The following is a 23,155-nucleotide window of genomic DNA, read 5'->3' on the forward strand; positions in this document are numbered from 1 at the left end:
GTGATAGAGAGTGATAGAGCGTGTCAGAGAGTGCCAGAGAGTGTCTGAGAGTGTCTGAGAGTGTCAGAGACTGTCAGAGTGTGTCAGAGAGTGAAAGAGAGTGATACAGAGTGTCAGAGAGTGTCATAGAGAGATCGAGAGTGTCAGAGAGTGATGGAGAGTGTCTGAGAGTGTCTGAGAGTGTCAGAGAGTTTCTAAGAGTGTCAGAGAGTGTCAGAGAGTGATAGAGAGTGTCTGAGAGTGATAGAAAGTGTCTGAGAGTGTCAGAGAGTGTCAGAGTGTGTCAGAGAGAGTCAGAGAGTGATTGAGAGTGTCTGAGAGTGTCTGAGAGTGTCTGAGAGTGTCTGAGAGTGTCAGAGACATTCAGAGAGTGATAGAGAGAGTAAGAGAGTGTCAGAGTGTGTCTGAGAGTGTCAGAGAGTGCCAGAGTGACAGAGAGTGTCAGAGAGTGATACAGAGTGATAGAGAGTGTCTGAGAGTGTCTGAGAGTGATGGAGAGTGTCTGAGAGTGTCAGAGAGTGTCAGAGTGTGTCAGAGAGAGTCAGAGAGTGATTGAGAGTGTCTGAGAGTGTCTGAGAGTGTCTGAGAGTGTCAGAGACTGTCAGAGAGTGATAGAGAGCGTCAGAGAGTGTCAGAGAGTGTCAGAGTGTGTCTGAGAGTGTCAGAGAGTGTCAGAGAGTGTCAGAGAGTGAGAGAGAGTGATAGAGAGTGTCAGAGAGTGATGCAGAGTGATAGAGAGTGTCTGAGAGAGTCTGAGATTGTCAGAGAGTGTCAGAGAGTGTCAGAGAGTGAGAGAGAGTGATAGAGAGAGTCAGAGAGTGATAGAGAGTGATAGAGAGTGTCTGAGAGTGTCTGAGAGTGTCAGAGAGTGATAGAGAGTGATAGGGAGTGTCAGAGAGTGTCATTGAGTGTCAGAGAGTGTCAGAGAGTTTCTGAGAGTGATACAGAGTGTCAGAGAGTGATAGAGCGTGATAGAGAGTGATAGTGAGTGTCTGAGAGTGATAGTGAGTGTCAGAGAGTGTCAGATAGTGTCAGAGTGTGTCTGAGAGTGTCAGAGAGTGATAGAGAGTGCCTGCGAGAGTCAGAGAGTGTCTGAGAGTGTCAGAGAGTGTCTGAGAGTGATAGAGAGTGTCTGAGAGTGTCAGAGAGTGTCAGAGAGTGTCAGAGTGTGTCAGAGAGAGTCAGAGAGTGATTGAGAGTGTCTGAGAGTGTCTGAGAGTGTCAGAGAGTGTCAGAGAGTGATAGAGAGTGTCAGAGAGTGATACAGAGTGATAGAGAGTGTCTGAGAGTGTCTGAGATTTTCAGAGAGTGTCAGAGAGTGTCAGAGAGTGAGGGAGAGTGATAGAGAGTGTCAGAGAGTGATAGAGAGTGTCTGAGAGTGTCAGAGAGTGGCAGATAGTGATAGAGAGTGATCGGGAGTGTCAGAGAGTGTCATTGAGTGTCAGAGAGTGTCAGAGAGTTTCAGAGTGTGATATAGAGTGTCAGAGTGTGTCTGAGAGTGTCAGAGAGTGATAGAGAGTGCCTGCGAGTGTCTGAGAGTGTCTGAGAGTGTCAGAGAGTGTCTGAGAGTGATAGAGAGTGTCTGAGAGTGTCGGAGAGTGTCAGAGTGTGTCAGAGAGAGTCAGAGAGTGATTGAGAGTGTCTGAGAGTGTCTGAGACTGTCAGAGAGTGTCAGAGAGTGATAGAGAGTGTCAGAGAGTGATACAGAGTGATAGAGAGTGTCTGAGAGTGTCTGAGATTGTCAGAGAGTGTCAGAGAGTGTCAGAGAGTGAGGGAGAGTGATAGAGAGTGTCAGAGAGTGATAGAGAGTGATAGAGAGTTTCAGAGTGTGATATGGAGTGTCAGAGAGTGATAGAGAGTGATAGGGAGTGTCAGAGAGTGTCATTGAGTGTCAGAGAGTGTCAGAGAGTTTCAGAGTGTGGTATAGAATGTCAGAGATTGATAGAGAGTGATAGAGAGTGACAGAGAGTGATAGTGAGTGTCTGAGAGTGTCAGAGAGTGTCAGAGAATGATAGAGAGTGTCAGAGAGTGATACAGAGTGATAGAGAGTGTCTGAGAGTGTCAGAGAGTGTCAGAGTGTGTCAGAGAGAGTCAGAGAGTGATTGAGATTGTCTGAGAGTGTCTGAGAGTGTCAGAGACTGTCAGAGAGTGATAGAGAGCGTCAGAGAGTGTCAGAGAGTGTCAGAGTGCGTCTGAGAATGTCAGAGCGTATCAGAGAGTTATAGAGAGTGTCAGAGAGTTATACAGAGTGACAGAGAGTGTGTGAGAGTGTCTGAGATTGTCAGAGAGTGTCAGAGAGTGATAGAGAGTGATGGAGAGTGTCAGAGAGTGATAGAGAGTGTCTGAGAGTGTCAGAGAGTGTCAGAGAGTGATAGAGAGTGATAGGGAGTGTCAGAGAGTGTCATTGAGTGTCAGAGAGTGTCAGAGAGTTTCAGAGAGTTTCAGAGAGTTTCAGAGAGTGATATAGAGTGTCAGCGAGTGATAGAGAGTGATAGAGATTGATAGAGAGTGGTAGTGAGCGTCTGAGAGTGATAGAGAGTGTCAGAGAGTGATAGAGAGTGATAGTGATTGTCTGAGACTGTCAGAGAGTGATAGAGAGTGATAGAGAGTGATAGAGCGTGTCAGAGAGTGCCAGAGAGTGTCTGAGAGTGTCTGAGAGTGTCAGAGACTGTCAGAGTGTGTCAGAGAGTGAAAGAGAGTGATACAGAGTGTCAGAGAGTGTCATAGAGAGATCGAGAGTGTCAGAGAGTGATGGAGAGTGTCTGAGAGTGTCTGAGAGTGTCAGAGAGTTTCTAAGAGTGTCAGAGAGTGTCAGAGAGTGATAGAGGGTGTCTGAGAGTGATAGAAAGTGTCTGAGAGTGTCAGAGAGTGTCAGAGTGTGTCAGAGAGAGTCAGAGAGTGATTGAGAGTGTCTGAGAGTGTCTGAGAGTGTCTGAGAGTGTCAGAGACATTCAGAGAGTGATAGAGAGAGTAAGAGAGTGTCAGAGTGTGTCTGAGAGTGTCAGAGAGTGCCAGAGTGACAGAGAGTGTCAGAGAGTGATACAGAGTGATAGAGAGTGTCTGAGAGTGTCTGAGAGTGATGGAGAGTGTCTGAGAGTGTCAGAGATTGTCAGAGTGTGTCAGAGAGAGTCAGAGAGTGATTGAGAGTGTCTGAGAGTGTCTGAGAGTGTCTGAGAGTGTCAGAGACTGTCAGAGAGTGATAGAGAGCGTCAGAGAGTGTCAGAGAGTGTCAGAGTGTGTCTGAGAGTGTCAGAGAGTGTCAGAGAGTGTCAGAGAGTGAGAGAGAGTGATAGAGAGTGTCAGAGAGTGATGCAGAGTGATAGAGAGTGTCTGAGAGAGTCTGAGATTGTCAGAGAGTGTCAGAGAGTGTCAGAGAGTGAGAGAGAGTGATAGAGAGTGATAGAGAGTGTCTGAGAGTGTCTGAGAGTGTCAGAGAGTGATAGAGAGTGATAGGGAGTGTCAGAGAGTGTCATTGAGTATCAGAGAGTGTCAGAGAGTTTCTGAGAGTGATACAGAGTGTCAGAGAGTGATAGAGCGTGATAGAGAGTGATAGTGAGTGTCTGAGAGTGATAGTGAGTGTCAGAGAGTGATAGAGAGTGATAGTGATTGTCTTAGAGTGTCAGAGAGTGTCTGAGAGTGATAGTGAGTGTCAGAGAGTGATACAGAGTGATAGAGAGTGTCTGAGAGTGTCTGAGATTTTCAGAGAGTGTCAGAGAGTGTCAGAGAGTGAGGGAGAGTGATAGAGAGTGTCAGAGAGTGATAGAGAGTGATAGAGAGTGTCTGAGAGTGTCAGAGAGTGGCAGATAGTGATAGAGAGTGATAGGGAGTGTCAGAGAGTGTCATTGAGTGTCAGAGATTGTCAAAGAGTTTCAGAGTGTGATATAGAGTGTCAGAGTGTGTCTGAGAGTGTCAGAGAGTGATAGAGAGTGCCTGCGAGTGTCTTAGAGTGTCTGAGAGTGTCAGAGAGTGTCTGAGAGTGATAGAGAGTGTCTGAGAGTGTCGGAGAGTGTCAGAGTGTGTCAGAGAGAGTCAGAGAGTGATTGAGAGTGTCTGAGAGTGTCTGAGAGTGTCAGAGAGTGATAGAGAGTGCCTGCGAGTGTCTGAGAGTGTCTGAGAGTGTCAGAGAGTGTCTGAGAGTGATAGAGAGTGTCTGAGAGTGTCGGAGAGTGTCAGAGTGTGTCAGAGAGAGTCAGAGAGTGATTGAGAGTGTCTGAGAGTGTCTGAGAGTGTCAGAGAGTGTCAGAGAGTGATAGAGAGTGTCAGAGAGTGATACAGAGTGATAGAGAGTGTCTGAGAGTGTCTGAGATTGTCAGAGAGTGTCAGAGAGTGTCAGAGAGTGAGGGAGAGTGATAGAGAGTGTCAGAGAGAGATAGAGAGTGATAGAGAGTTTCAGAGTGTGATATGGAGTGTCAGAGAGTGATAGAGAGTGATAGGGAGTGTCAGAGAGTGTCATTGAGTGTCAGAGAGTGTCAGAGAGTTTCAGAGTGTGGTATAGAATGTCAGAGATTGATAGAGAGTGATAGAGAGTGACAGAGAGTGATAGTGAGTGTCTGAGAGTGTCAGAGAATGATAGAGAGTGTCAGAGAGTGATACAGAGTGATAGAGAGTGTCTGAGAGTGTCAGAGAGTGTCAGAGTGTGTCAGAGAGAGTCAGAGAGTGATTGAGATTGTCTGAGAGTGTCTGAGAGTGTCAGAGACTGTCAGAGAGTGATAGAGAGCGTCAGAGAGTGTCAGAGAGTGTCAGAGTGCGTCTGAGAGTGTCAGAGCGTATCAGAGAGTTATAGAGAGTGTCAGAGAGTTATACAGAGTGACAGAGAGTGTGTGAGAGTGTCTGAGATTGTCAGAGAGTGTCAGAGAGTGATAGAGAGTGATGGAGAGTGTCAGAGAGTGATAGAGAGTGTCTGAGAGTGTCAGAGAGTGTCAGAGAGTGATAGAGAGTGATAGGGAGTGTCAGAGAGTGTCATTGAGTGTCAGAGAGTGTCAGAGAGTTTCAGAGAGTTTCAGAGAGTGATATAGAGTGTCAGCGAGTGATAGAGAGTGATAGAGATTGATAGAGAGTGGTAGTGAGCGTCTGAGAGTGATAGAGAGTGTCAGAGAGTGATAGAGAGTGATAGTGATTGTCTGAGACTGTCAGAGAGTGATAGAGAGTGAAAGAGAGTGATAGAGCGTGTCAGAGAGTGCCAGAGAGTGTCTGAGAGTGTCTGAGAGTGTCAGAGTGTGTCAGAGAGTGAAAGAGAGTGATACAGAGTGTCAGAGAGTGTCATAGAGAGATCGAGAGTGTCAGAGAGTGATGGAGAGTGTCTGAGAGTGTCTGAGAGTGTCAGAGAGTGTCTAAGAGTGTCAGAGAGTGATTGAGAGTGATAGAGAGTGTCTGAGAGTGATAGAAAGTGTCTGAGAGTGTCAGAGAGTGTCAGAGTGTGTCAGAGAGAGTCAGAGAGTGATTGAGAGTGTCTGAGAGTGTCTGAGAGTGTCTGAGAGTGTCAGAGACATTCAGAGAGTGATAGAGAGTGTAAGAGAGTGTCAGAGTGTGTCTGAGAGTGTCAGAGAGTGCCAGAGTGATAGAGAGTGTCAGAGAGTGATACAGAGTGATAGAGAGTGTCTGAGAGTGTCTGAGAGTGATGGAGAGTGTCTGAGAGTGTCAGAGAGTGTCAGAGTGTGTCAGAGAGAGTCAGAGAGTGATTGAGAGTGTCTGAGAGTGTCTGAGAGTGATAGAGAGCGTCAGAGAGTGTCAGAGAGTGTCAGAGTGTGTCTGAGAGTGTCAGAGAGTGTCAGAGAGTGTCAGAGAGTGAGAGAGAGTGATAGAGAGTGTCAGAGAGTGATGCAGAGTGATAGAGAGTGTCTGAGAGAGTCTGAGATTGTCAGAGAGTGTCAGAGAGTGTCAGAGAGTGAGAGAGAGTGATAGAGAGAGACAGAGAGTGATAGAGAGTGATAGAGAGTGTCTGAGAGTGTCTGAGAGTGTCTGAGAGTGTCAGAGAGTGATAGAGAGTGATAGGGAGTGTCAGAGAGTGTCATTGAGTGTCAGAGAGTGTCAGAGAGTTTCTGAGAGTGATACAGAGTGTCAGAGAGTGATAGAGCGTGATAGAGAGTGATAGTGAGTTTCTGAGAGTGATAGTGAGTGTCAGAGAGTGATAGAGAGTGATAGTGATTGTCTTAGAGTGTCAGAGAGTGTCTGAGAGTGATAGAGAGTGTCTGAGAGTGTCAGAGAGTGTCAGAGTGTGTCAGAGAGAGTCAGAGAGTGATAGAGAGTGTCAGAGAGTGATACAGAGTGATAGAGAGTGTCTGAGAGTGTCTGAGATTGTCAGAGAGTGTCAGAGAGTGTCAGAGAGTGAGGGAGAGTGATAGAGAGTGTCAGAGAGTGATAGAGAGTGGCTGAGAATGTCAGAGAGTGTCAGAGAGTGATAGAGAGTGATAGGGAGTGTCAGAGAGTGTCATTGAGTGTCAGAGAGTGTCAGAGAGTTTCAGAGTGTGATATAGAGTGTCAGAGAGTGATAGAGAGTGTCAGAGAGTGATAGAGAGTGATAGAGAGTGTCTGAGAATGTCAGAGAGTGTCAGAGAGTGATAGAGAGTGATAGGGGGTGTCAGAGAGTGTCATTGAGTGTCAGAGAGTGTCAGAGAGTGTCTGAGAATGTCAGAGAGTGATAGAGAGTGATAGAGAGTGACAGAGAGTGATAGTGAGTGTCTGAGAGTGTCAGAGAGTGTCAGAGAATAATAGAGAGTGTCAGAGAGTGATACAGAGTGATAGAGAGTGTGTGAGAGTGTCTGAGATTGTCAGAGAGTGTCAGAGAGTGTCAGAGAGTGAGAGAGAGTGATAGTGAGTGTCAGAGAGTGATAGAGAGTGATAGAGAGTGTCTGAGAGTGTCAGAGAGTGTCAGAGATTGATAGAGAGTGATAGGGAGTGTCAGAGAGTGTCATTGAGTGTCAGAGAGTGTCAGAGAGTTTCAGAGAGTTTCAGAGAGTGATATAGAGTGTCAGAGAGTGATAGAGAGTGATAGAGAGTGATAGTGAGTGTCTGAGAGTGATAGAGAGTGTCAGAGAGTGATAGAGAGTGATAGTGATTGTCTGAGAGTGTCAGAGAGTGATAGAGAGTGATAGAGAGTGATAGAGCGTGTCAGAGAGTGCCAGAGAGTGTCTGAGAGAGTCTGAGAGTGTCAGAGACTGTCAGAGTGTGTCAGAGAGTGATAGAGAGTGTCATAGAGAGATCGAGAGTGTCAGAGAGTGTCAGAGAGTGTCAGAGAGTGATGGAGAGTGTCTGAGAGTGTCTGAGAGGGTCGGAGAGTGTCTAAAAGTGTCAGAGGGTGTCAGAGAGTGTCTGAGAGTGATAGAAAGTGTCAGAGAGTGATTGAGAGTGTCTGAGAGTGTCAGAGAATTTCAGAGAGCGTCAGAGAGTGTAAGAGAGTGTCAGAGTGTGTCTGAGAGTGTCTGAGAGTGCCAGACAGTGTCACAGAGTGTCAGAGAGAGTCAGAGAGTGATAGAGAGTGTCTGAGAGTGATACAGAGTGATAGAGAGTGTCTGAGAGTGTCTGAGAGTGCCAGACAGTGTCACAGAGTGTCAGAGAGTGTCAGAGAGTGATAGAGAGTGTCTGAGAGTGTCAGAGAGTGTCAGAGAGTGATAGAGAGTGATAGGGAGTGTCAGAGTGTGTCTGAGAGTGTCAGAGAGTGCCAGAGTGATAGAGAGTGTCAGAGAGTGATAGAGAGTGTCTGAGAGTGTCTGAGAGTGTCACAGAGTGTCACAGAGTGTCAGAGAGTGTCAGAGAGTGATAGAGAGTGTCTGAGAGTGTCAGAGAGTGTCAGAGAGTGATAGAGAGTGATAGGGAGTGTCAGAGAGTGTCTGAGAGTGCCAGAATGTGTCAGAGAGTGTCAGAGAGTGTCTGAGAGTGTCAGAGAGTGATAGAGAGTGACTGAGATTGGTAGAGAGTGTCTGAGAGTGTCAGAGAGTGTCAGAGAGTGATAGAGAGTGTCTGTGAGTGATAGAGAGTGTCTGAGAGTGTCTGGGAGTGTCTGGGAGTGTCTGAGAGTGATTCAGAGTGTCTGAGAGTGTCTGAGAGTGTCTGAGAGCGATAGAGAGTGATATAGAGTATGTGAGAGTGTGAGAGAGTGTGAGAGAGTGTCAGAGAGTGTCTGAGAGTCTCAGAGAGTGTCAGAGAGTGATAGAGACTGTCTGAGAGTGTCAGAGAGTGTCTGAGAGTGTCTGAGAGTGTCAGAGAGTGTGTGAGAGTGTCAGAGAGTGCCAGAGAGTGATAGAGAGTGTCTGAGAGTGTCAGAGAGTGTGTGAGAGTGTCAGAGAGTGTCAGAGAGTGATAGAGAGTGTATGAGAGTGACAGAGAGGGTCTGAGAGTGTCAGAGAGTGTCAGCGTGTGTCAGAGACAGTCAGAGAGTGATAGAGAGCGTCGGAGAGTGTCAGAGAGTGTCAGAGCGTGCCTGAGAGTGTCAGAGAGTGTCAGAGAGTGTCAGAGAGTGATACAGAGTGATAGAGAGTGTCTGAGAGTGTCAGAGATTGTCTGAGAGTGATAGAGAGCGTCGGAGAGTGTCAGAGAGTGTCAGAGCGTGCCTGAGAGTGTCAGAGAGTGTCAGAGAGTGATAGAGAGTGTCAGAGAGTGATACAGAGTGATAGAGAGTGTCTGAGAGTGTCAGAGATTGTCTGAGAGTGATAGAGAGTGTCTGAGAGTGTCAGAGCGTGTCAGAGAGTGATAGAGAGTGTCAGAGAGTGAAACAGTGTGATAGAGAGTGTCTGAGAGTGTCAGAGAGTGTCTGAGTGTGTCAGAGAGTGTCTGAGAGTGTCAGAGTGTGTCAGAGAGTGAAACAGAGTGATAGAGAGTGTCTGAGAGTGTCAGAGAGTGTCTGAGTGTGTCAGAGAGTGTCTGATAGTGTCAGAGTGTGTCAGAGAGTAATAGAGAGTCATAGACAGTGTCAGAGTGTGTCTGAGAGTGTCAGAGTGTGTCTGAGAGTGTCAGAGAGTGATAGAGAGTGCCTGCGAGTGTCAGAGAGTGTCTGAGAGTGTCAGAGAGTGTCTGAGAGTGATAGAGAGTGTCTGAGAGTGTCAGAGAGTGTCTGAGAGTGATAGAGAGTGTCTGAGAGTGTCAGAGAGTGTCAGAGTGTGTCAGAGAGAGTCAGAGAGTGATTGAGCTTGTCTGAGAGTGTCTGAGAGTGTCAGAGAGTGTCAGAGAGTGATAGAGAGTGTCAGAGAGTGATACAGAGTGATAGAGAGTGTCTGAGAGTGTCTGAGATTGTCAGAGAGTGTCAGAGAGTGTCAGAGAGTGAGGGAGAGTGATGGAGAGTGTCAGAGAGTCAGAGAGTGATTGAGCGTGTCTGAGAGTGTCTGAGAGTGTCAGAGAGTGTCAGACAGTGATAGAGAGTGTCAGAGAGTGATACAGAGTGATAGAGAGTGTCTGAGATTGTCAGAGAGTGTCAGAGAGTGTCAGAGAGTGAGGGAGAGTGATGGAGAGTGTCAGAGAGTGATAGAGAGTGATAGAGAGTGTCTGAGAGTGTCAGAGAGTGGCAGAGAGTGATAGAGAGTGATAGGGAGTGTCAGAGAGTGTCATTGAGTGTCAGAGAGTGTCAGAGAGTTTCAGAGTGTGATATAGAGTGTCAGAGTGTGTCTGAGAGTGTCAGAGAGTGATAGAGAGTGCCTGCGAGTGTCTGAGAGTGTCTGAGAGTGTCAGAGAGTGTCTGAGAGTGAGAGAGAGTGTCTGAGAGTGTCAGAGAGTGTCAGAGTGTGTCAGAGAGAGTCAGAGAGTGATTGAGAGTGTCAGAGAGTGTCTGAGAGTGTCAGAGAGTGTCAGAGAGTGATACAGAGTGTCAGAGAGTGTCTGAGAGTGTCTGAGATTGTCAGAGAGTGTCAGAGAGTGTCAGAGAGTGAGTGAGAGTGATAGAGAGTGTCAGAGATTGATAGAGAAGTCGAGAGTGTCAGAGAGTGATGGAGAGTGTCTGAGAGTGTCTGAGAGTGTCTGAGAGTGATAGAGAGTGTCTGAGAGTGTCAGAGAGTGCCAGAGTGTGTCAGAGAGAGTCAGAGAGTGATTGAGAGTGTCTGAGAATGTCTGAGAGTGTCAGAGAGTGTCAGAGTGTGTCAGAGAGAGTCAGAGAGTGATTGAGAGTGTCTGAGAGTGTCTGAGAGTGTCAGAGAGTGTCAGAGAGTGTCAGAGAGTTTCAGAGTGTGATATGGAGTGTCAGAGAGTGTCTGAGAGTGCCGGAATGTGTCAGAGAGTGTCAGAGAGTGTCTGAGAGTGTCAGAGAGTGATAGAGAGTGACTGAGATTGGTAGAGAGTGTCTGAGAGTGTCAGAGAGTGTCAGAGAGTGATAGAGAGTGTCAGAGAGTGATAGAGAGGTCGAGAGTGTCAGAGAGTGTCAGAGAGTGATGGAGAGTTTCTGAGAGTGTCTGAGAGTGTCTGAGAGTGATAGAGAGTGTCTGAGAGTGTCAGAGAGTGTCAGAGTGTGTCAGAGAGAGTCAGAGAGTGATTGAGAGTGTCTGAGATTGTCTGAGAGTGTCAGAGAGTGTCAGAGTGTGTCAGAGAGAGTCAGAGAGTGATAGAGAGTGTCTGCGAGTGTCTGAGAGTGTCAGAGAGTGTCAGAGAGTGATAGAGAGTGTCAGAGAGTGATACAGAGTGATAGAGAGTGTCTGAGAGTGTCTGAGATTGTCAGAGAGTGTCAGAGAGTGTCATTGAGTGTCAGAGAGTGTCAGAGAGTGAGGGAGAGTGATAGAGAGTGTCAGAGAGCGTCAGAGAGTGGCAGAGAGTGATAGAGAGTGATAGGGAGTGTCAGAGAGTGTCATTGAGTGTCAGAGAGTGTCAGAGAGTTTCAGAGTGTGATATAGAGTGTCAGAGAGTGATAGAGAAGTCGAGAGTGTCAGAGAGTGTCAGAGAGTGATGGAGAGTGTCTGAGAGTGTCTGAGAGTGATAGAGAGTGTCTGAGACTGTCAGAGAGTGTCAGAGTGTGTCAGAGAGAGTCAGAGAGTGATTGAGAGTGTCTGAGAATGTCTGAGAGTGTCAGTGAGTGTCAGAGTGTGTCAGAGAGAGTCAGAGAGTGATTGAGAGTGTCTGAGAGTGTCTGAGAGTGTCAGAGAGTGTCAGAGAGTGATAGAGAGTGTCAGAGAGTGATACAGAGTGATAGAGAGTGTCTGAGAGTGTCTGAGATTGTCAGAGAGTGTCAGAGAGTGTCAGAGAGTGAGGGAGAGTGATAGAGAGTGTCAGAGAGTGATAGAGAGTGATAGAGAGTGTCTGAGAGTGTCAGAGAGTGGCAGAGAGTGATAGAGAGTGATAGGGAGTGTCAGAGAGTGTCATTGAGTGTCAGAGAGTGTCAGAGAGTTTCAGAGTGTGATATGGAGTGTCAGAGAGTGATAGAGAGATCGAGAGAGTCAGAGAGTGTCAGAGAGTGATGGAGAGTGTCTGAGAGTGTCAGAGAGTGTCTAAGAGTGTCAGAGAGTGTCAGAGAGTGATAGAGAGTGTCTGAGAGTGATAGAAAGTGTCTGAGAGTGTCAGAGAGTGTCAGAGTGTGTCAGAGAGAGTCAGAGAGTGATTGAGAGTGTCTGAGAGTGTCTGAGAGTGTCAGAGACTTTCAGAGAGGGATAGAGAGTGTAAGAGAGTGTCAGAGTGTGTCTGAGAGTGTCAGAGAGTGCCAGAGTGATAGAGAGTGTCAGAGAGTGATACAGTGTGATAGAGAGTGTCTGAGAGTGTCAGAGAGTGTCTGAGAGTGATGGAGAGTGTCTGAGAGTGTCAGAGAGTGTCAGAGTGTGTCAGAGAGAGTCAGAGAGTGATTGAGAGTGTCAGAGAGTGTCTGAGAGTGTCAGAGAGTGTCAGAGAGTGATAGAGAGTGTCAGAGAGTGTCTGAGAGTGTCTGAGATTGTCAGAGAGTGAGTGAGAGTGATTGAGAGTGTCTGAGAGTGAGAGAGAGTGTCTGAGAGTGTCAGAGAGTGTCAGAGTGTGTCAGAGAGAGTCAGAGAGTGATTGAGAGTGTCAGAGAGTGTCTGAGAGTGTCAGAGAGTGTCAGAGAGTGATAGAGAGTGTCAGAGAGTGTCTGAGAGTGTCTGAGATTGTCAGAGAGTGAGTGAGAGTGATAGAGAGTGTCAGAGAGTGATAGAGAAGTCGAGAGTGTCAGAGAGTGTCAGAGAGTGATGGAGAGTGTCTGAGAGTGTCTGAGAGTGATAGAGAGTGTCTGAGAGTGTCAGAGAGAGTCAGAGAGTGATTGAGAGTGTCTGAGAGTGTCTGAGAGTGTCAGAGAGTGTCAGAGAGTGTCAGAGAGTTTCAGAGTGTGATATGGAGTGTCAGAGAGTGTCTGAGAGTGCCGGAATGTGTCAGAGAGTGTCAGAGAGTGTCTGAGAGTGTCAGAGAGTGATAGAGAGTGACTGAGATTGGTAGAGAGTGTCTGAGAGTGTCAGAGAGTGTCAGAGAGTGATAGAGAGTGTCAGAGAGTGATAGAGAAGTCGAGAGTGTCAGAGAGTGTCAGAGAGTGATGGAGAGTTTCTGAGAGTGTCTGAGAGTGTCTGAGAGTGATAGAGAGTGTCTGAGAGTGTCAGAGAGTGTCAGAGTGTGTCAGAGAGAGTCAGAGAGTGATTGAGAGTGTCTGAGAATGTCTGAGAGTGTCAGAGAGTGTCAGAGTGTGTCAGAGAGAGTCAGAGAGTGATAGAGAGTGTCTGCGAGTGTCTGAGAGTGTCAGAGAGTGTCAGAGAGTGATAGAGAGTGTCAGAGAGTGATACAGAGTGATAGAGAGTGTCTGAGAGTGTCTGAGATTGTCAGAGAGTGTCAGAGAGTGTCAGAGAGTGTCAGAGAGTGTCAGAGAGTGAGGGAGAGTGATAGAGAGTGTCAGAGAGCGTCAGAGAGTGGCAGAGAGTGATAGAGAGTGATAGGGAGTGTCAGAGAGTGTCATTGAGTGTCAGAGAGTGTCAGAGAGTTTCAGAGTGTGATATAGAGTGTCAGAGAGTGATAGAGAAGTCGAGAGTGTCAGAGAGTGTCAGAGAGTGATGGAGAGTGTCTGAGAGTGTCTGAGAGTGTCTGAGAGTGATAGAGAGTGTCAGAGAGTGTCAGAGTGTGTCAGAGAGAGTCAGAGAGTGATTGAGAGTGTCTGAGAGTGTCTGAGAGTGTCTGAGAGTGTCAGAGACTGTCAGAGAGTGTCAGAGAGTGATAGAGAGTGTCTGAGAGTGTCAGAGAGTGTCAGAGTGTGATAGAGAGTGATAGGGAGTGTCAGAGTGTGTCTGAGAGTGTCAGAGAGTGCCAGAGTGATAGAGAGTGTCAGAGAGTGATACAGAGTGATAGAGAGTGTCTGAGAGTGTCTGAGAGTGCCAGACAGTGTCACAGAGTGTCAGAGAGTGATAGAGAGTGTCTGAGAGTGTCAGAGAGTGTCAGAGAGTGATAGAGAGTGATAGGGAGTGTCAGAGAGTGTCTGAGAGTGCCAGAATGTGTCAGAGAGTGTCAGAGAGTGTCTGAGAGTGTCAGAGAGTGATAGAGAGTGACTGAGATTGGTAGAGAGTGTCTGAGAGTGTCAGAGAGTGTCAGAGAGTGATAGAGAGTGTCTGTGAGTGATAGAGAGTGTCTGAGAGTGTCTGGGAGTGTCTGGGAGTGTCTGAGAGTGATTGAGAGTGTCTGAGAGTGTCTGAGAGCGATAGAGAGTGATATAGAGTATCTGAGAGTGTTAGAGAGCGTCAGAGAGTGTCTGAGAGTGTCTGAGAGTCTCAGAGAGTGTCAGAGAGTGATAGAGAGTGTCTGAGAGTGTCAGAGAGTGTCTGAGAGTGTCAGAGAGTGTCAGAGTGTGTCAGAGAGTAATAGAGAGTGATCGAGAGTGTCATAGAGTTTCATCGAGTGATCGAGAGTGTCAGAGAGTGTCAGAGAGTGATAGAGAGTGTCTGAGAGTGTCAGAGAGTGTGTGAGAGTGTCAGAGAGTGTCAGAGAGTGATAGAGAGTGTATGAGAGTGATAGAGAGGGTCTGAGAGTGTCAGAGAGTGTCAGCGTGTGTCAGAGAGAGTCAGTGAGTGATTGAGAGTGTCTGAGAGTGTCTGAGAGTGTCAGAGACAGTCAGAGAGTGATAGAGAGCGTCGGAGAGTGTCAGAGAGTGTCAGAGCGTGCCTGAGAGTGTCAGAGAGTGTCAGAGAGTGATAGAGAGTGTCAGAGAGTGATACAGAGTGATAGAGAGTGTCTGAGAGTGTCAGAGATTGTCTGAGAGTGATAGAGAGTGTCTGAGAGTGTCAGAGAGTGTCAGAGAGTGATAGAGAGTGTCAGAGAGTGAAACAGAGTGATAGAGAGTGTCTGAGAGCGTCAGAGAGTGTCTGAGTGTGTCAGAGAGTGTCTGAGAGTGTCAGAGTGTGTCAGAGAGTAATAGAGAGTCATAGAGAGTGTCTGAGAGTGTCAGAGAGTGTCAGAGTGTGTCTGAGAGTGTCAGAGAGTGATAGAGAGTGCCTGCGAGTGTCAGAGAGTGTCTGAGAGTGTCTGAGAGTGATAGAGAGTGTCTGAGAGTGTCAGAGAGTGTCTGAGAGTGATAGAGAGGGTCTGAGAGTGATAGAGAGTGTCTGAGAGTGTCAGAGAGTGTCTGAGAGTGTCAGAGAGTGTCAGAGTGTGTCAGAGAGTAATACAGAGTGATCGAGAGTGTCAGAGAGTTTCATCGAGTGATCGAGAGTGTCAGAGAGTGTCAGAGAGTGATAGAGAGTGTCTGAGAGTGTCAGAGAGTGTGTGAGAGTGTCAGAGAGTGTCAGAGAGTGATAGAGAGTGTATGAGAGTGATAGAGAGGGTCTGAGAGTGTCAGAGAGTGTCAGCGTGTGTCAGAGAGAGTCAGTGAGAGTCAGTGAGTGATTGAGAGTGTCTGAGAGTGTCTGAGAGTGTCAGCGACAGTCAGAGAGTGATAGAGAGCGTCGGAGAGTGTCAGAGAGTGTCAGAGCGTGCCTGAGAGTGTCAGAGAGGGTCAGAGAGTGATAGAGAGTGTCAGAGAGTGATACAGAGTGATAGAGAGTGTCTGAAAGTGTCAGAGATAGTCTGAGAGTGATAGAGAGTGTCTGAGAGTGTCAGAGAGCGTCAGAGAGTGATAGAGAGTGTCAGAGAGTGAAACAGAGTGATAGAGAGTGTCTGAGAGCGTCAGAGAGTGTCTGAGTGTGTCAGAGAGTGTCTGAGAGTGTCAGAGTGTGTCAGAGAGTAATAGAGAGTCATAGAGAGTGTCTGAGAGTGTCAGAGAGTGTCAGAGTGTGTCTGAGAGTGTCAGAGAGTGATAGAGAGTGCCTGCGAGTGTCAGAGAGTGTCTGAGAGTGTCAGAGAGTGTCTGAGAGTGATAGAGAGTGTCTGAGAGTGTCAGAGAGTGTCTGAGAGTGATAGAGAGTGTCTGAGAGTGTCAGAGAGTGTCAGAGTGTGTCAGAGAGAGTCAGAGAGTGATTGAGAGTGTCTGAGAGTGTCTGAGAGTGTCAGAGAGTGATAGAGAGTGTCAGAGAGTGATACAGATTGATAGAGAGTGTCTGAGAGTGTCTGAGATTGTCAGAGAGTGTCAGAGAGTGTCAGAGAGTGAGGGAGAGTGATAGAGAGTGTCAGAGAGTGATAGAGAGTGATAGAGAGTGTCTGAGAGTGTCAGAGAGTGGCAGAGAGTGATAGAGAGTGATAGGGAGTGTCAGAGAGTGTCATTGAGTGTCAGAGAGTCTCAGAGAGTTTCAGAGTGTGATATAGAGTGTCAGAGTGTGTCTGAGAGTGTCAGAGAGTGATAGAGAGTGCCTGCGAGTGTCTGAGAGTGTCTGAGAGTGTCAGAGAGTGTCTGAGAGTGATAGAGAGTGTCTGAGAGTGTCAGAGAGTGTCAGAGAGTGTCAGAGTGTGTCAGAGAGAGTCAGAGAGTGATTGAGAGTGTCTGAGATTGTCTGAGAGTGTCAGAGAGTGTCAGGGAGTGATAGAGAGTGTCAGAGAGTGATACAGAGTGATAGAGAGTGTCTGAGAGTGTCTGAGATTGTCAGAGAGTGTCAGAGAGTGTCAGAGAGTGAGGGACAGTGATAGAGAGTGTCAGAGAGTGATAGAGAGTGATAGAGAGTGTCTGAGAGTGTCAGAGAGTGGCAGAGAGTGGCAGAGAGTGATAGTGAGTGTCAGAGAGTGTCAGAGAGTGATAGAGAGTGATAGAGTGATAGAGAGTGTCAGAGAGTGTCTGAGAGAGTCCGAGAGTGTTAGAGACTGTCAGAGTGTGTCAGAGAGTGATAGAGAGCGATATAGACTGTCTGAGTGTGTCAGAGAGAGTCTGAGAGTGACAGAGAGTGATAGAGATTGCCAGAGAGTGTCATAGAGTGATAGAGAGTGTCAGAGAGTGTCAGAGAGCGTCAGAGAGAGTCAGAGAGTGTCAGAGAGTGATAGAGAGTTTCTGAGGTGTCTGAGAGTGACAGAGAGTGTCTGCGAGTGTCAGTGAGTGTCAGAGAGTGATATCGAGTGTCTGAGAGTGTCAGAGAGTGTCTGAGAGTGTCTGAGACTGTCGGAGAGTGTCTGAGTGTGTCATAGTGTGTCAGAGAGTGATAGAGATTGATAGAGTGTGTCTGAGAGTGTCAGAGAGTGATAGAGAGTGCCTGCGAGTGTCTGAGAGTGTCTGAGAGTGTCAGAGAGTGTCTGAGAGTGATAGAGAGCGTCTGAGAGTGTCAGAGAGTGTCAGAGTGTGTCAGAGAGAGTCAGAGAGTGATTGAGAGTGTCTGAGAGTGTCTGAGAGTGTCAGAGAGTGTCAGAGAGTGATAGAGAGTGTCAGAGAGTGATACAGAGTGATAGAGAGTGTCTGAGAGTGTCTGAGATTGTCAGAGAGTGTCAGAGAGTGTCAGAGAGTGAGGGAGAGTGATAGAGAGTGTCAGAGAGTGATAGAGAGTGATAGAGAGTGTCTGAGAGTGTCAGAGAGTGGCAGAGAGTGATAGAGAGTGATAGGGAGTGTCAGAGAGTGTCATTGAGTGTCAGAGAGTGATATAGAGTGTCAGAGAGTGATAGATAGATCGAGAGTGTCAGAGAGTGATAGAGAGTGATGGAGAGTGTCTGAGAGTGTCAGAGAGTGTCTAAGCGTGTCAGAGAGTGATTGAGAGTGTCTGAGAGTGTCAGAGAGTGTCAGAGAGTGTCAGAGAGTGTCAGAGTGTGTCAGAGAGAGTCAGAGAGTGATTGAGAGTGTCTGAGAGTGTCTGAGAGTGTCAGAGAGTGTCAGAGAGTGATAGAGAGTGATAGGGAGTGTCAGAGAGTGTCTGAGAGTGCCAGAATGTGTCAGAGAGTGTCAGAGAGTGTCTGAGAGTGTCAGAGAGTGATAGAGAGTGGCTGAGATTGGTAGAGAGTGTCTGAGAGTGATAGAGAGTGTCTGAGAGTGATAGAGAGTGTCTGAGAGTGATAGAGAGTGTCTCAGAGTGTCAGAGTGTGTCAGAGTGAGTCAGAGAGTGATTGAGAGTGTCTGAGAGTGTCTGATAGTGTCAGAGACGGTCAAAGAGTGATAGAGAGCGTCAGAGAGTGTCAGAGAGTGTCAGAGTGTGTCTGAGTGTCAGAGAGTGATAGAGAGTGTCATAGAGTGTCAGAGAGTGTCTGAGAGTGTCAGAGAGTGTCTGAGAGTGATAATGAGTGTCTGAGAGTGTCAGAGGGAGTCAGAGAGTGATTGAGAGTGTCTGAGAGTGTCTGAGAGTGTCAGAGACTGTCAGAGAGTGATCGAGAGCGTCAGAGAGTGTCAGAGTGTGTCTGAGAGTGTCAGAGAGTGTCAGAGAGTGATAGAGAGTGTCAGAGAGTGATACAGAGTGATAGAGAGTGTCTGAGAGTGTCTGAGAAAGTCAGAGAGTGTCTGAGAGAGTCTGAGAGTGGCAGAGACTGTCAGAGTGTGTCAGAAAGTGATAGAGAGTGATAGAGAGTGTCAGAGAGTGTCATGGAGAGATCGAGAGTGTCAGAGAGTGTCAGAGAGTGATGGAGAGTGTCTGAGAGTGTCTGAGAGTGTCAGAGAGTGTCAGAGAGTGATGGAGAGTGTCTGAGGGTGATAGAGAGTGTCTGAGATTGTCATAAAGTGTCAGAGTGTGTCAGAGTGAGTCAGAGAGTGATTGAGAGTGTCTGAGAGTGTCTGAGTGTGTCTGAGAGTGTCAGAGACTTTCAGAGACTTTCAGAGAGTGTCAGAGAGTGTAAGAGAGTGTCTGAGTGTGTCTGAGAGTGTCAGACAGTGCCAGAGTGATAGAGAGTGTCAGAGAGTGATACAGAGTGATAGAGAGTGCCTGAGAGTGTCAGAGTGTGTCAGAGAGTGATAGAGATTGATAGAGAGTGTATGAGAGTGTCAGAGAGTGTCAGAGAGTGATGTAGAGTGTCAGAAAGTGATAGAGAGTGATAGAGAGTGATAGAGACTGATAGAGAGTGATAGTGAGTGTCTGAGAGTGACAGAGAATGTCAGAGAGTGATAGAGAGTGATAGTGATTGTCTGAGAGTGTCAGAGAGTGTCAGAGAGTGATAGAGAGTGAAAGAGAGTGATAGAGAGTGTCAGAGACTTTCAGAGAGTGATAGAGAGCGTCAGAGAGTGTAAGAGAGTGTCAGAGTGTGTCTGAGAGTGTCAGAGAGTGACAGAGTGATAGAGAGTGTCAGAGAATGATACAGAGTGATAGAGAGTGTCTGAGAGTGTCAGAGAGTGTCTGAGAGTGATGGAGAGTTTCTGAGAGTGTCTGAGAGTGTCAGAGTGTGTCAGAGAGAGTCAGAGAGTGTTTGAGAGTGTCTGAGAGTGTCAGAGACTGTCAGAGAGTGATAGAGAGCGTCAGAGAGTCTCAGAGAGTGTCAGAGTGTGTCTGAGAGTGTCAGAGAGTGTCAGAGAGTGATACAGAGTGATAGAGAGTGTCTGAGAGTGTCTGAGATTGTCAGAGAGTGTCAGAGAGTGTCAGAGAGTGAGAGAGATTGATAGAGAGTGTCAGAGAGTGTCAGAGAGTGATAGAGAGTGTCTGAGAGTGTCAGAGAGTGTCAGAGAGTGATAGAGAGTGATAGGGAGTGTCAGAGAGTGTCATTGAGTGTCTGAGAGTGTCAGAGAGTGTCTGAGAGTGATAGAGAGTGTCTGAGAGTTTCAGAGAGTGTCTGAGAGTGATAGAGAGTGTCTGAGAGTGTCAGAGAGTGTCAGAGTGTGTCAGAGAGTGTCAGAGACTGTCAGAGAGTGATAGAGAGCGTCAGAGAGTCTCAGAGAGTGTCAGAGTGTGTCTGAGAGTGATAGAGAGTGTCAGAGAGTGATACAGAGTGATAGAGAGAGTCAGAGAGTGTCTGAGATTGTCAGAGAGTGTCAGAGAGTGTCAGAGAGTGAGGGAGAGTGATAGAGAGTGTCAGAGAGTGATAGAGAGTGTCTGAGAGTGTCAGAGAGTGGCAGAGAGTGACAGAGAGTGATAGGGAGTGTCAGAGAGTGTCATTGAGTGTCAGAGAGTGTCAGAGAATTTCAGAGAGTGATATAGAGTGTCAGAGTGTGTCTGAGAGAGTCAGAGAGTGATAGAGAGTGCCTGCGAGTGTCTGAGAGTGTCTGAGAGTGTCAGAGAGTGTCTAAAAGGGATAGAGAGTGTCTGAGAGTGTCAGAGAGTGTCAGAGTGTGTCAGAGAGAGTCAGAGAGTGATTGAGAGTGTCAGAGAGTGATAGAGAGTGTCATAGAGTGTCAGAGAGTGTCTGAGAGTGTCAGAGAGTGTCTGAGAGTGATAAAGAGTGTCTGAGAGTGTCAGAGGGAGTCAGAGAGTGATTGAGAGTGTCTGAGAGTGTCTGAGAGTGTCAGAGACTGTCAGAGAGTGATCGAGAGCGTCAGAGAGTGTCAGAGTGTGTCTGAGAGTGTCAGAGAGTGTCAGAGAGTGATAGAGAGTGTCAGAGAGTGATACAGAGTGATAGAGAGTGTCTGAGAGTGTCTGAGAAAGTCAGAGAGTGTCTGAGAGAGTCTGAGAGTGGCAGAGACTGTCAGAGTGTGTCAGAAAGTGATAGAGAGTGATAGAGAGTGTCAGAGAGTGTCATGGAGAGATCGAGAGTGTCAGAGAGTGTCAGAGAGTGATGGAGAGTGTCTGAGAGTGTCTGAGAGTGTCAGAGAGTGTCAGAGAGTGATGGAGAGTGTCTGAGGGTGATAGAGAGTGTCTGAGATTGTCATAAAGTGTCAGAGTGTGTCAGAGTGAGTCAGAGAGTGATTGAGAGTGTCTGAGAGTGTCTGAGTGTGTCTGAGAGTGTCAGAGACTTTCAGAGACTTTCAGAGAGTGTCAGAGAGTGTAAGAGAGTGTCTGAGTGTGTCTGAGAGTGTCAGACAGTGCCAGAGTGATAGAGAGTGTCAGAGAGTGATACAGAGTGATAGAGAGTGCCTGAGAGTGTCAGAGTGTGTCAGAGAGTGATAGAGATTGATAGAGAGTGTATGAGAGTGTCAGAGAGTGTCAGAGAGTGATGTAGAGTGTCAGAAAGTGATAGAGAGTGATAGAGAGTGATAGAGACTGATAGAGAGTGATAGTGAGTGTCTGAGAGTGACAGAGAATGTCAGAGAGTGATAGAGAGTGATAGTGATTGTCTGAGAGTGTCAGAGAGTGTCAGAGAGTGATAGAGAGTGAAAGAGAGTGATAGAGAGTGTCAGAGACTTTCAGAGAGTGATAGAGAGCGTCAGAGAGTGTAAGAGAGTGTCAGAGTGTGTCTGAGAGTGTCAGAGAGTGACAGAGTGATAGAGAGTGTCAGAGAATGATACAGAGTGATAGAGAGTGTCTGAGAGTGTCAGAGAGTGTCTGAGAGTGATGGAGAGTTTCTGAGAGTGTCTGAGAGTGTCAGAGTGTGTCAGAGAGAGTCAGAGAGTGTTTGAGAGTGTCTGAGAGTGTCAGAGACTGTCAGAGAGTGATAGAGAGCGTCAGAGAGTCTCAGAGAGTGTCAGAGTGTGTCTGAGAGTGTCAGAGAGTGTCAGAGAGTGATACAGAGTGATAGAGAGTGTCTGAGAGTGTCTGAGATTGTCAGAGAGTGTCAGAGAGTGTCAGAGAGTGAGAGAGATTGATAGAGAGTGTCAGAGAGTGTCAGAGAGTGATAGAGAGTGTCTGAGAGTGTCAGAGAGTGTCAGAGAGTGATAGAGAGTGATAGGGAGTGTCAGAGAGTGTCATTGAGTGTCTGAGAGTGTCAGAGAGTGTCTGAGAGTGATAGAGAGTGTCTGAGAGTTTCAGAGAGTGTCTGAGAGTGATAGAGAGTGTCTGAGAGTGTCAGAGAGTGTCAGAGTGTGTCAGAGAGTGTCAGAGACTGTCAGAGAGTGATAGAGAGCGTCAGAGAGTCTCAGAGAGTGTCAGAGTGTGTCTGAGAGTGATAGAGAGTGTCAGAGAGTGATACAGAGTGATAGAGAGAGTCAGAGAGTGTCTGAGATTGTCAGAGAGTGTCAGAGAGTGTCAGAGAGTGAGGGAGAGTGATAGAGAGTGTCAGAGAGTGATAGAGAGTGTCTGAGAGTGTCAGAGAGTGGCAGAGAGTGACAGAGAGTGATAGGGAGTGTCAGAGAGTGTCATTGAGTGTCAGAGAGTGTCAGAGAGTTTCAGAGAGTGATATAGAGTGTCAGAGTGTGTCTGAGAGAGTCAGAGAGTGATAGAGAGTGCCTGCGAGTGTCTGAGAGTGTCTGAGAGTGTCAGAGAGTGTCTAAAAGGGATAGAGAGTGTCTGAGAGTGTCAGAGAGTGTCAGAGTGTGTCAGAGAGAGTCAGAGAGTGATTGAGAGTGTCTGAGAGTGATACAGAGTGATAGAGAGTGTCTGAGAGTGTCTGAGATTGTCAGAGAGTGTCTGAGAGAGTCTGAGAGTGGCAGAGACTGTCAGAGTGTGTCAGAGAGTGATAGAGAGTGATAGAGAGTGTCAGAGAGTGGCATGGAGAGATCGAGAGTGTCAGAGAGTGTCAGAGAGAGATGGAGAGTGTCTGAGAGTGTCTGAGAGTGTCAGAGAGTGTCAGAGAGTGATGGAGAGTGTCTGAGGGTGATAGAGAGTGATAGAGAGAGTCTGAGAGTGTCGGAGATTGTCAGAGAGTGTCAGAGAGTGTCAGAGAGTGATAGAGAGTGATAGAGAGTGTCAGAGAGTGGCATGGAGAGATCGAGAGTGTCAGAGAGTGTCAGAGAGAGATGGAGAGTGTCTGAGAGTCTCTGAGAGTGTCAGAGAGTGTCTGAGAGTGATGGAGAGTGTCTGAGAGTGTCTGAGAGTGTCAGAGTGTGTCAGAGAGAGTCAGAGAGTGATTGAGAGTGTCTGAGAGTGTCAGAGACTGTCAGAGAGTGATAGAGAGCGTTAGAGAGTCTCAGAGAGTGTCAGAGTGTGTCTGAGAGTGCCAGAGAGTGTCAGAGAGTGTCAGAGAGTGATACAGAGTGATAGAGATTGTCAGAGAGTGTCAGAGAGTGTCAGAGAGTGAGAGAGATTGATAGAGAGTGTCAGAGAGTGATAGAGAGTGATAGAGAGTGTCTGAGAGTGTCAGAGAGTGTCAGAGAGTGATAGAGAGTGATAGGGAGTGTCAGAGAGTGTCATTGAATGTCTGAGAGTGTCAGAGAGTGTCTGAGAGTGATAGAGAGTGTCTGAGAGTGTCAGAGAGTGTCTGAGAGTGATAGAGAGTGTCTGAGAGTGTCAGAGAGTGTCAGAGTGTGTCAGAGAGAGTCAGAGAGTGATAGAGAGTGTCAGAGAGTGATACAGAGTGATAGAGAGAGTCTGAGAGTGTCGGAGATTGTCAGAGAGTGTCAGAGAGTGTCAGAGAGTGAGGGAGAGTGATAGAGAGTGTCAGAGAGTGATAGAGAGTGATAGAGAGTGTCTGAGAGTGTCAGAGAGTGACAGAGAGTGATAGGGAGTGTCAGAGAGTGTCATTGAGTGTCAGAGTGTGTCAGAGAGTTTCAGAGTGTGATATAGAGTGTCAGAGTGTGTCTGAGAGAGTCAGAGAGTGATAGAGAGTGCCTGCGAGTGTCTGAGAGTGTCTGAGAGTGTCAGAGAGTGTCTGAGAGTGATAGAGAGTGTCTGAGAGTGTCAGAGAGTGTCAGAGTGTGTCAGAGAGTGATTGAGAGTGTCTGAGAGTGTCTGAGAGTGTCAGAGAGTGATAGAGAGTGTCAGAGAGTGATAGAGAGTGTCAGAGAGTGATACAGAGTGATAGAGAGTGTCTGAGAGTGTCTGAGATTGTCAGAGAGTGTCAGAGAGTGTCAGAGAGTGTCAGAGAGTGAGGGAGAGTGATAGAGAGTGTCAGAGAGTGATAGAGAGTGATAGAGAGTGTCTGAGAGTGTCAGAGAGTGGCAGAGAGTGATAGAGAGTGATAGGGAGTGTCAGAGAGTGTCATT

Source organism: Heterodontus francisci, chromosome 22 (assembly GCF_036365525.1).
Source record: "Heterodontus francisci isolate sHetFra1 chromosome 22, sHetFra1.hap1, whole genome shotgun sequence".
Taxonomy (NCBI): domain Eukaryota; kingdom Metazoa; phylum Chordata; class Chondrichthyes; order Heterodontiformes; family Heterodontidae; genus Heterodontus; species Heterodontus francisci.